The sequence below is a fragment of the Salvia hispanica genome, chromosome 3, assembly GCF_029641045.1.
Source record: "Salvia hispanica isolate PSC_SH4W2 chromosome 3, Shi_PSC_v1, whole genome shotgun sequence".
In the NCBI taxonomy this organism is placed as follows: domain Eukaryota; kingdom Viridiplantae; phylum Streptophyta; class Magnoliopsida; order Lamiales; family Lamiaceae; genus Salvia; species Salvia hispanica.
In genome coordinates, this window is record NC_142694.1 from 5028335 (window position 1) to 5041720 (window position 13386).

The following is a 13386-nucleotide window of genomic DNA, read 5'->3' on the forward strand; positions in this document are numbered from 1 at the left end:
TGCACCTACCAAGAGCATCAGTTGATGTTATATAATCAAGATGAACTTGATGTGCACTGTTGTGCAGCATTTATGAGACATTTCATAATAAGAGTAATTAAGAGTATAATTTATATAAATAAACATCAGAAAACATAACATTAGTACTATATATCAACAACACAATGAAGCTCAAAAAGTATAAATCTTGAATTCCCCTGGATGAAGAACTGGATATGAATATAAGCTACAACTCTAAATAATCCAGCAAAATTTTAGTATCATTCACCCTTGTCAAGTTCTAAAATAACCGACTTTGAAATGTCAAAAAACACAAGGAATAAAAACATCTAAAAGTGATAGTAATTTTTTAAAAAAGAAGTAAAAAATTCAAATTCAGCACAAAAAAGTGCATACTCAGTGCAAAACCAGGACAACCTTGTGAAAAAAATGGTGTTTTATTTCAGATGCGAAATTACAAAACAAAAAGTTCAACTCTTTCATCAAACATCTTTCCGCCGGAACGCCGCCATCAAATCAAAGCAACATTTGGGCCTTTATCACAAAAAAAAAAAAAAAAACTAATGCTCCATTTTGCACAAGAAGAGAGAAAAGAAAAACTTAGAAAAACCCCATGAATCAAACGTAGGAACGAAGAATTTAGCCAAAAAAGGTTAGAAACAGAAGGGCTCACCCTTTGCTTTGCATGAAGTTCTTGGTTTTGGTTGCAACAGAATGAATGAGGAAATGGAGGGGAAATAATGTTAGAGAAGAAATCGAAAGAGGGAGAAGGGGTGGGAATCGTGCTCTGCTCTAGTCCTACAACAATGGCGTATCGCTCACACTCTCAGAGCATGTACCTTGGGTCGTTTGGTTTTTTTTTTTTTTTTTCTGTATTTTCTATTTTGGGATATTAGTGCAATAAATGGAGTAATATTAAGTATTAACCATTAGATTCGAGTCGAGGTGAGTTGAGTTTGACTTAGGCGAGGTTGAGTTTGAATCGGACCATTAAATAGAGTAAATGATTCGATTCGAGTCGTGCTGAGTTGAGTTTGACTTAAGCGAGACTGGGTTTGAATCGGACCATTAAATAGAGTAAATGATTTGATTCGAGTCGTGCTGAGTTGAGTTTGACTTAAGCGAGGTTGAGTTTGAGTAATGATTCGAGTTGAGTTTAACTCGTGCGAGGTTGAGTTATGATTCGAGTTGAGTTTAACTCGTGTGAGGTTGAGTTATGATTCGAGTTGAGCTGAGTCTAGTTTAACTCGTGCGGGTTGAGTTTGAATCGTGCTGTTAAAAACAGTGTAAATGATTCGAGTTAAGCTAAGTTGAGTTAAAATAGTGCGAGTTTGCGTGTTTTTGATAGAGTCAACTCAGCTTATTTAGTCGCCAATAATTAAAGCGGGCCAATGCATAGGTGAAAAAGATTCGAATACAAACACGTTGAGTCGGACTTGAGTTGTAATCAACGAGTTTTATCATGTGACTCACAAAATCCGGCTAGATCTAGAAATTATGAAATCCTAGGTATAATCGTAAAATGAATCGTGTATACATTTCATATAAACACGAAATCAAAATAGACGATAAAGTAATCGGAAGACCTGAAAATAAAGGTATGGTTTTAAAAAATTCCCTAAACAAGATCTGCAAGATGAAAAACTTGTTGCTTTGATCTTCAATCCATTTAAAGTGAATTTACTCAAGCAAATTTATAACAATCTTATACAAAAATAGTGTTTTATTTAAGATACGAAATCACAAAAAGAGAAAAAAAAAACACAAATCTTTCGCAACTCATTTTACGACAAAGAAATGCCAAAAAAATCAGAAAAACTCAAAATTCCATGAATAAACAATAGGTCCACAATAAATCGAAGAAAACTACTCAAAACTGCATGAATCGAATGTAAAAAGGAAACATCAAGCAAAAAAAAAGGTTAAAAAAAGGATAGAAATAGAAACACTTACCACTTTTTCACCCTTTCCTTTGCGTGCAGTTCTTCTCGGTTTTGGTTTCAATGAAATGAGTGAGGAAATTGAGTTTGAGAAATTTATAGAATGAGAAAATAGCGTTTCACTCACACATTCAAAGTTTCAAGCTAATCTTCCAATCTGTGTCTGCTTTTGATTTTCTCTGTTTTGTAGAGAAGGGCGGTATGCGTGTTGTAAATTGTTTAAATGATTCGCGTCAACTTGAGTTGAGTCAGAATCGTGCGAGTTTGGGTTAAATCATTGCGAGTTAGTGCGAGTTTTTAGTGTATCAACTCAATTAAATAATGCATTGAACAAGTCCAGATAATTATATTTGATGAATTGATGAGATGTTATATTTATAACATAAATATACACTAAATTAGGGATATAATGATCAAAACAAAATCTCTTAAACAAGCTTCTTTAATAGATGTAGATTTTATAATTTTAATAGATGTAGATTTTATAATTTTATACTATCGTCCACTCTTATAATATATGCACCTGATTTTGATACCAATAGTGCTAACAAGTAGTATATCGTCCACTCTTATAATATATGCACCTGATTTTGATACCAATAGTGCTAACAAGTAGTATGACGTAGTATTATCCATAAAACGCAATATTTTTTTAATGAAATGCAAAAGTTTGGCTGACTGCATTTCCCCCTTTTTGTTCTTTTCTTTTTGAATTATTTAGACACATAGTTGTTGAATTTCGTCATTTTTATTTTACATTTATACTACTAATAAAAATGATATAAAATTCATTTTTCTATTTCATAATTGTTTATTATTCAATCATTAATATTAGTGCTATTTTACTTAGTTAATACTTTTTACATGGTGATGTTAGTAATTTAAATAGAGCGTAATTAGAGCGAAAATGTGCAATTATTTTCATGCATGATAATTTTAGTTAGTAAATTTGTTCAAAAGAATAAAAAAAATGTTCAAACAAATGAATGTAAAAATAAAAGTAAAGAAAAAATCCAAATCTGTAAATGTCATCACTTGTATACAAATCGAGTACGAATCTAATAGTTACCAAAAGGTTTTGTTTGTATTTGGGCATTCACTCTTTCGCATTTTCAAATTGAGTTGACTTCTTTTTTTTGAATTTCGGGTGAAGGACAATGTAGTGTATTAAATTGTGTAAATGATTCGAGTCGAGATGAATTGAGTCATAATCGTATGAGTTTTTACCAATCTGTTTCTGCTTTTGATTTTTTGTGTTCTAGGTGAAGGGTGGTATGTGTGTTATAACTTGTTGAAATGATCCGCGTCAACTTGAGTTGAGTATGAATCGTGCGAGTTCGAGTTGAATCGTTGCGAGTTCGTGCGAGTTATTTGGCGTGTCAACTCAACTTATTTACACTCATTGATTCTAGTAAGAGCCAGTAATAATAATGCGCGTAAGGGACTTGTAAAATCTGACTCAATTTGTATACAAGTGCATATCTTAGAGCATGAATCAATCTGTTTCTTGTGTTGTTTGATTTTTTATTTTATGTATTTTCTATTTTGGGATATGGGTGATGGAGATTGATAGTGCAATAAGTGGAGTAGTATTAATGATTCGATTCGAGTCGAACTGAGTTGAGTTTGACTTAAGCGAGGTTGAGTTTGAATCGGACCCTTAAATAGAGTAAATGATTTGATTCGGGTCGTGCTGAGTTGAGTTTGACTTAAGCGAGGTAGAGTTATGATTCGAGTTGAGTTGTGTTGAGTTTAACTCGTGCGAGGTTGAGTTTGAATCGTGTTGTTAAATAGTGTAAATGATTCGAGTTGAGCTGAGTTGAGTTAAAATAGACGATGAAGTAATCGAAAGACCTAAAAATAAAGGTATCGTTTTAAAAAATTTCCTATACAAGATACTATATTTTTATCTGCAAGATGGAAAATTCGTTGTTTTGGTCTTCAATCCATTAAAAGTGAATTTATGTGAAGTTAAAAAAATATCTAATTCGAATACTCAAGCGAATTAAAAACAATCTTCATAAAAATTGTGTTTTATTTAAGATACGAAATCACAAAAAGATTAAAAAAAAAATTTACAGATCTTTCACAACTCGTTTTGCCGAAAAGAAACGCCAAAAAGAATCAGAAATACTCAAAACTCCATGAATAAACAATAGGTCCACAATAAATCGAAGAAAAACTACTCAAAATTGCATGAATTAAATGCAAAAAGGAAATATCAAGCAAAAAAAGGTTAGAAACAGAAACGCTCACCACTTTTTCACCCTTTCCTTTGTGTGCATTTCTTCTTGGTTTTGGTTTCAATGAAATGAGTGAGGAAATTGAGTTTGAGAAATTTATAGAATGAGAAAATAGCGTTTCACTTTCACACATTCAAAGTTTCAAGCTAATCTTCCATTCTGTGTTTGCTTTTGATTTTTTGTGTTTTATGGTGAAGGGCGGCATGCGTGTTATAAATTGTTTGAATGATTCGCGTCAGCTTGAGTTGAGTCAGAATCGTGCGAGTTTGGAGTGAATCGTTGCGAGCTAGTGCGAGTTTGGGTTGAACCGTTCCGAGTTAGTGCGAGTTTGGGTTGAATCGTTGCGAGTTAGTGCGAGTAAGTCCAGAAAATTATATTTGATGAATTGATGAGATGTTATATTTTAACATAAATATACACTAAATTAGGGATATAATAATCAAAACAAGTAGTATGACATAGTATTATCCATAAAACGCAATATGTTTTGTGTGAAACGCAAAAGTGTGGCTGACTGCATTTACCCCCTTTTTATTCTTTTCTTTTTGAATTATTTAGACACATAGTTGTCTAATTTCATCATTTTTATTTTACATTTATAATACTAATAAAAATAATATAAAACTCATTTTTCTATTTCATAATTCTTTTTTTATAGAATCTTTAGTGTTTATTTTACTTAGTTAATCATTTTTATATAATTGGTGATTTTAGTAGTATACTTATTTAATTAGAGCGAAAATGAGCAATTGTTTTCGTGCACGATAAGTTTAGTTACTACTACTACTATCTTATAATTAAATCTTATAAGTAGTTTTTTTTAGTTTTCAAAACTGTAAATGCCAGCACTTGTATACAAATTGAGTGCGAATGGAATAATTGACAAATGTTTTCAAGAATTAACTTCAAAAATGTTCCTTGGACTATGAGTTTATCTCGAAAATGGTTCCTGGACTTTAAAAATATCACCAGTAGTCCCTGGACTAAGGGTTAATATAAAAAAACGGTCATTTTACACTGTTTCAAGACGAAAATGCCCCTTTGAGGGGTTTTGGGGGGTTTGGGCAATTTGGTCTTTTTAAACTTTTAACATTTTAAATCTGATATTATTTCAAAATTATCATTCTTCTTCCCTTTTGTCATCATTCACTTTGTTTCTTTATTTCAATATTAGATTTAATTTTAAAAAATTAAATTTTAAATTTAAGTTTTTAAATATCAATAAATTTTTTTAATTATAAAAAATAAATAACAAAAATTAATAGTCATAATCAATATTTAATAGTGTCTAATATTTAATCAATAAGATATGACAACACCTTAGTTTTAATCAATATTTAATAGCTTTAATTATAAATAGATAATATAACACGATTTATTCTGAAACAAATATGCATCTAATATAAGACTAATATAATTTTCGTTTATTAATTTGAAAACAATCAAAATGACTAGAAAATTTCAACAAAAATACTCCTATATAAAATTTTTAGTCAACTTCATAATATTCAATCACAAGCAATTATAACAACCGAACGAAGGCTAAATAGAATAGCTCTTATTTTTCCATCATGATTAATAGTATTATTTTTCTGTACTTCTTCAATTCAGCTGAATATTATATTAAATAATAAAAATTAATAGTTTTAATTAATATTTATAGTGTCCACGAATTAATAGTTTTAATTAAAAAAATTAATTGATATTTAAAAATCAAAATATAAAACTTAATTTTATAAATTAAATCAATATTGAAATAAAGAAACAAAGTGAAGGATAGAAAAAGGAAAGAAGAATGATAATTTTGAAATAATATCAGATTTAGTACATAACTGAAATAATATCAGATTTAAAATGTTAAAAGTGTAAAAAAACCAAATTGCTCAAACCCCCCAAAACCCCTCTAAAGGGCATTTTCGTCTCGAAACAGTGCAAAAGGACCGCTTTTGATATTAACCCTTAGTCCAGGGACTACTGGTGATATTTTTAAAGTCCATGGACCATTTTCGAGATAAACTCATAGTCCAGGGACCATTTTTGAAGTTCACTCTATTTTCAAATTGAGTTGACTTCTATTTTGGTATTTCGGGTGAATGATGGTGTGGTGTATTAAATTGCATAAATGATTCGAGTCGCGTTGAGTTGATTCATAATTATGTGAATTTTTTTGGTATATCAATATCAATGAAAAAAAGATTCAAATCGGTTTTAATTTGATTCATGACTCATAATCGAAAAGTTCAAGTGAGTTTTAAATTGGCGACGTCGAAAGGAGAGGCGGCGTGATGTTATATGGAGAGAGAGTTTTATAGAGTGAGGAAACGAGGCTTTGTTTCTGCCATTAATTTTCTAAGTCTGCTATGAAGGACAATATGTGTGTTATAATTTGTTTAAATGATACGTGTTAACTTGAGTTAAGTTAGAATCGTGCGAGTTATGAGTTGAATCGTTGTGAGTTCGTGCGAGTTATTTAGTGTGTCAACTTAAGTTACCCGTTGATACTAGTAAGATCCAATAATTAATGCTCTGAAGAGGCTTGCAAAATCCCATTCAATTTATCTCGATAAAAATATTCAATCGAGTTGAATTTAATTTTTTTTCTATATTATTATTTCTCTTACTTATGTGGAGAGATAGTAAAGTAAGAGAAATAATAATTACCAAATGTTTTATTATTGGGTATTAACTTTTTCACATTTCAAATTGAGTTGACTTATGTTGTGGAATCTCGAGAGAAGTGTAGTGTATTTAATTGCGTAAATGATTCGAGTCAAGATGAGTTGAGTCGTAATTGTGTGAGTTATTTCTATGTGTAAGCTTCAGGTAAAAAAGATTCAAGTAAGTTTTAACTTGAGCCATGACTTATGACCGACAAGTTCGAGTGAATTTTAATTTGACGACGGGGTTTGATAACCGATGCCCCTCTCGTTTTCGATTTGGGCCTCATCAATTAGCCTGGGACGTGAATAAATAGTAGTATGGGCCTGCTATCATTCAGTTGTCGCCAAGAGGCTGTGGGCCCTGCTTTCATTATTTAGTGGTTTGGCTTGATTATTAATTAAATCTTCGATTTTATTTACTGCCTTAATTGATCAATCACCTTGTTAGTTAATCCAAAGTTTTCAAATTTTTATATATTTAATTAATTCATACTAATTGTTTAAAACTAAGTTGATTTGATTTTGAGTTTAACTGGATTGACTTAAGTCAAGTTTGGCCATGCACGAAAACAATTGCATATTTTCGCTCCAATTGCGTTCGATTGTGCACTATTTAATGGTGTGATAATTTCTTCTTTTTTAGGTGAAGACGTGAAGTGAATGTTTTTTTTTTCATTTTCTTTCTCAAAATGCAATGATGTAGAATCATTTTAAATTTTAATATGCAACTTAACTTTTCTCGTTACAGAGGATGGGTGTGAACTCAATATCCAAAACTTGAAATGATTGGTTCACTATACAAACATGTGACACTGAAGATGATGGAATAATGAGATGAAAAGGCTTGTAAATGATGTGTGACCTAATTTTTTTCCTCCTCCAACTATTGAAAGAGCTTCTGGTTGATTTCTACACAAATTCGGTGAAAAGAAAACTAGACCTGATAATTATATTCAGGTGAAATGATGATTGGTTCCCTGTACAAATATGTGTGCGAACTCAATCTCCAAACTTGAAATGATTGATTCACTATACAAACATGTGTGCGAACTTCAATCAACTTGAAATGATTGGTCCAGTATACATACATGAATGACACTAAAGATGATGGAATAATGAGATGAAAAGGATTGTATATGATGTGTGACCATATCTTTTTTCTGTAGAATGTGAACAAAATATCTATCTATTAGTAAGAATGACATATTAAATTAAGCAACAACAAAAATTAATGAATTACGAGTATAAACTAACAACTTTGAATGGCATTTTGCTTGTCGATATTCATTTCAAAAAAAAGACTTTGCACGATTCCTAATGCATACATTAATTATACACATAAATTCAATTCATGTAGACATGATTTTATCTCATTACGTTTATGAAAAAAAAAATTAGAAAAAAATATGTTCGTTCCACGCAAAAGAATAAAATATCACTTTATTAATATATAGTGCATAATCGAGCGGCATAGTGCAAATTGATTTGCGCACGAGTCAAAATTTATCATATAAAATTGACCTAACTCAATCCAGTTCGACTCAAAATCAATTCAATTTAATTTAAATCATTTGTGCAATTACTCCTAAACTAAATTAGATTTAATTTATACTCCGTACAGTATAATTTAAACTATTTTACAGAGAAAAGAGATAATATATGAAAGATTTATGAAAAAAATCACAACATGATGTTGAGCTTGATTTAAAAATATTTATGCAATATCTAATACTAACACTTATTTTTTTTTTTCTTAAATTAATGTAGATATATAATTTGAAAAGATAAAATTCCTAAATTATTGCAGAAGGATATTAGTAAGTAAAACATTAATTTGTTTTAAAATTAATATTTATAAATCAATTTTATTGTAAAATACCTAAAAAGTTGATTGTACATACAATTATAATTAAAATAATACTTGATAAATATGATATTATCTCATAAATATTTCATCCAATCACAGTGATTTTTTCTATTATAGAACAGTTATGACATTAATTTGTAAAACATAATAGGTAAAAAAATTAGGGATATATATATAGGTGGAATAAAATGTTGCTTTATACTCCACTATCCTCAATTCTTATCTTAAAATAATTTAATCATATATGACTAATACATAACTGAAAAGGATTCCAATCCAAATGTATCCAAGTCAAATTTGAATTGTAATTAGCATGTTTAAGCCAGGTGCTTACAAAATCTAGCTAGATCTAGAAAAAAAATGAGATTACAGTTGTAATCCAGAAATGATTCGCATGTATCCAAGCAAGATCATGATCATGTCCACAAGCATGCATTCATCAAAAAGTCGATCCAATGCTAAATCCAATTGCAGAAACAACATGATCTTCTTACCAAGATGCACTGCCTTTTTTCGTCGAAATGAAACCGGAAAAATAACAAAACCAAAGTTAGTAATCCAAATAAAACAAGAATGCTACAATTAATCGACTTTGAATGGAAATCTTGTGTAGAAAGAACACAAGAAATAATAAAATCGATTTTTTTAAAGTAAAAAATAAGTATCTAATTCAGCACAAAAAAAATGCTCACTCAAGCAAAATTAAGACAACCATTTGGAAAAATAGTTTTTATTTCAGATCTGAAATCACAAAAAAAAAAAAAAAAAAAATTGTACTCTTTCACAATAAGTAACCACAAGGAATTACAAAATTAATCATCAATTTAGGACAAGAAGGATAAACAAATGATCCACAAAAAAATTGAAGAAAAACTTGTCAAAAACACATTAATCAAATGTAGAAACGAAGCATAAATCAAGAAAAGAAAAAGGTTATTAGAAATGGAAGCGCTCACCACTTTCAGACCAATCTACAACTCTGATTCCGCTCTTGAATTTCTGCGTTTACTATTCAGGAATATCGGGTGACGGACGATACGCCTCTTATAAATTGTTGAAAGATTCGCGTCAACTTGTTGAGTTGAATCGTGCGAGTTTGAGTTGGAATCGTGCGAGTTTTCATATAACCCGCTCAACTTAGTTACACTCGTTAAATGCGTTATCACTCGGTAAAAATATTCTGAGTTAGATTGAATTTGAGTTATAATCCACGGGAGTTCGAATTAATGAGTTTTTTACACAACGAACCACAAAATTTGACACATTATTAATACACTCATATATACTAATCGGAGCTTAATGTATGAATGTGTAGGTGAAAAGGTTCAAGTCAAATTGAGTTGAGTTAGACTTTTGATTTTTGTTTTCAAATTGAGTTGAATCTAGTTTTGAATTTTATTTCTGAGAGTACTATAATTTTTCTTATTTGAGGAATGGGTTAAAATTGATGGATGCTATTTCACACTCATTATTCATTATATTGTTCATAGTATAAACATATCAAAATTAGCGCATTGAAGTTCTCTAGTGAATCCACATAATTACTCTCTTCGTCCGCCATTAGGAGTTCCATTTATGGACGACACGAGTTTTTAAGAAATGTTAACAAAAATGGATAGAAAAAGTTAGTGAAATAGATGTCATGTATATATTAGTTTTAAATGAAATGTGAGAGGAATGAGTTAGTGGAAATTAAGATCCTATTACGATTTATGATAAAAGTGAGTAAGAATTACTATTCGCGGAAGGACTAAAATGGAAAAGTGAGACTCCTATTCGCGAATAGGGGAGTATATTTGATGAACTGATGAGATATTATATTATCGATATAAACAAAGTTAGTTATACTATTTCTATCGTACAATAAATGCTTCGCCTAACAGCACTTATCTACAAAACGCAAAGTGAAACGCAATAAGGCTAACTTTGTTTCCCCCCCTTTTTTATGCTTTGGGATGGTCTCTCGTACGCGCGAGTGTACAGCAATACAGTGAGTCTTTCTTACTTAGTTAAATGTTAATTACTGGAGTATTATTAATTAAACTAGTATCTACTCCCGTGCGATGCACGGTTCAATTAATTTTACGAAAATTAATTTAATATATCACTTTATCATCACTCGAATTTCAAAACTAAAAAACTAAACTTGCGAAAAACGTAACATCTACAAAATATTTACAATAGGCATATATATAGACGGCATATGTATTTGTTCTAAAGTTTTCATCCTACTTTTTTTCTCTTCTAGATTTCTCTACTTTTTTCTTATATATTCTATTTATTCCTAAATATTTCTATTATAAATTATCTTCAAATTTTAATTATAAAAATCTGGCTTATTATTTATTTGAACACATTCCGTACAATAAAAATACTAAAATAAGAAGACGATGAAACACTACTCAGTTGACAAAACATTTTTTCTCAATTCAATAGGTTAGGAATTCAGATTATCACGAGAATTAATAGGCAATCTTTATTGATCATTTTTTTCGGAAAAGATGTGGTAAGTAGGTTTAAGATGGTTTTCTCAATTTCATATACAATTGTACTTCCGCAAGTTATAATTTGTATATTTAATACTCCTATAAATTTTTTTTTATTAAATAGATGTATGAATATAGCAATAATTAAGTATAAAAATAAAATTATAATATAGTAAAATTAATCACAACTAATAACTATAATGTCAATCTAGAGTAATTTTAAGTAAAAAAAATGTTAAAATCAATTATGCAATTAGTATAATATTTAAAATTATATTAAAACAACGAAAACACATATATTGATTAAAACATTTTTGGATATAAAAAGAACAATCTTATTTAAACAATAAATAGTAAAATTTAATGTCTAACACCATTTATTAATATACAATTTATAATGTTCAAAATATGGAAGCCATTGTCATAGAAAAATATAATAAATATAATCTACCTTCATATTTTATCAATTTCAAAGATCTACTCCGTCTGTCCGCGATTAAATGTCTCATTTTTCCTTCTTCGTCCGTCTGCCAATAAATGTCTCATTTCTCTTTTACCATAATTGGTAGGTGTACCCTACATTCCACTAACTCATTTCACTCACATTTTATTACAAAACCAATATATAAAAGTAAGTCTCACATTCCACCAACTTTTCTACCCACTTTACTTTATAAAGTCAAACAATTTCTTAAAACCTGTGTCGGTCAAATATGAGACATTTAATGGCGGACGAAGAGAGTAATTTATTAAATTAAATAATAAATTCATCACATTAATCCAAGTCATCACATAAATCCATAAGAATTTGTTATATCATATATGTCTCATAAAAAAATAATCATGTAAATCCTTCACCTATATAATTGGGTCAACTAATTAGAAAATATATTGTTAACAAACAATTTATTAGGTATAGTAACTTATTCATATTAAAACATTACCCTCCGACTTCTCTTTGTACTCCAATACATCTCTACCTTATCATTTTTCCCGATATCTTTTATCCGCCTCCATCTAGCTCGGGTGCCCTTCTTCATCACCAGTTATCATCTCCTGCACCTTTCTTATCCTACACCGGCGCAATCTATTCCATAAGCCAATTTTTCACCATCTACATGTAATAATTTCAAACAAAAATCAACTACATACCCTACATTACAACTTTTGCCATCGTTGACTTAGGTGCTCTTTTTGCATGAAATCTGTTGTCGTTTCTTTTATAAATTATGGCAAATGACATATTGTTACCCTACATCACAACTTTTGCCATTTCGTTGACTTAGGTGCTCTTTTTGTATGAAATCTATTGCCGTTTCTTTTATAAATTATGGCAAATGACATATTGTTTAAAAATATAGCTAAATGATTCAGATACTTTTAGTCGACATTAATTTATAATTTAGTGGATATTAATTTATAGTTATACCAAATTAATGGCATTAACATCCTCCATTTGACTACATACTCCGTAGTATATAAATCTGTTGCCGTCTCCTTAATAAATTATGGCAAATGACATATTGTTCGAAAAAATAGCTAAATGATTCAGATACTTTTAGCCGACATTAATTTATAGTTTAGTGGATATTAATTTATAGTTATACCAAATTAATGGCATTAACATCCTTCATTTGACGACATAGTATATAGTTATACATTTAATGGCATTAACATTTCCCTTGGCTACATAAATTATAAACATAACTTATTAAGTAGTAATATCTATAATTATTCCCAAAATTTATACACATTCAAAATATTGCTCAAAACTCGGCTTTTATATATGTATAGATTATCTAAGAATTTTACTAACTTCCTAATCATACTACTTAACGAAAAAAATTCTTTTCTTTTTCAACATTTAAGAGTCTAGATACACAGTTTTCTAATTTTATCCTTTTTATTTTACATTTTCTAAATTATTTTTTCTTAATTTGAGTTTTTGTTATACAATCCTAACATTTACTATTATAATTAGTTAATCATTTTTATATAATTGGTGATTTCAGTATTTAATTATGGCGTAGTAGTATTATTCTAAATTAGTTTAACCTAGTCATTTTGTTTTAGATAAAAGTGGGAAATGGAGAATTTGATCAGTAAACCTCATTTTTATAGTTAATATTTTATAATTGAATTTTATATAGTCCAAAAGAATAAAATATATTTAAACAAATGAATGAAAAA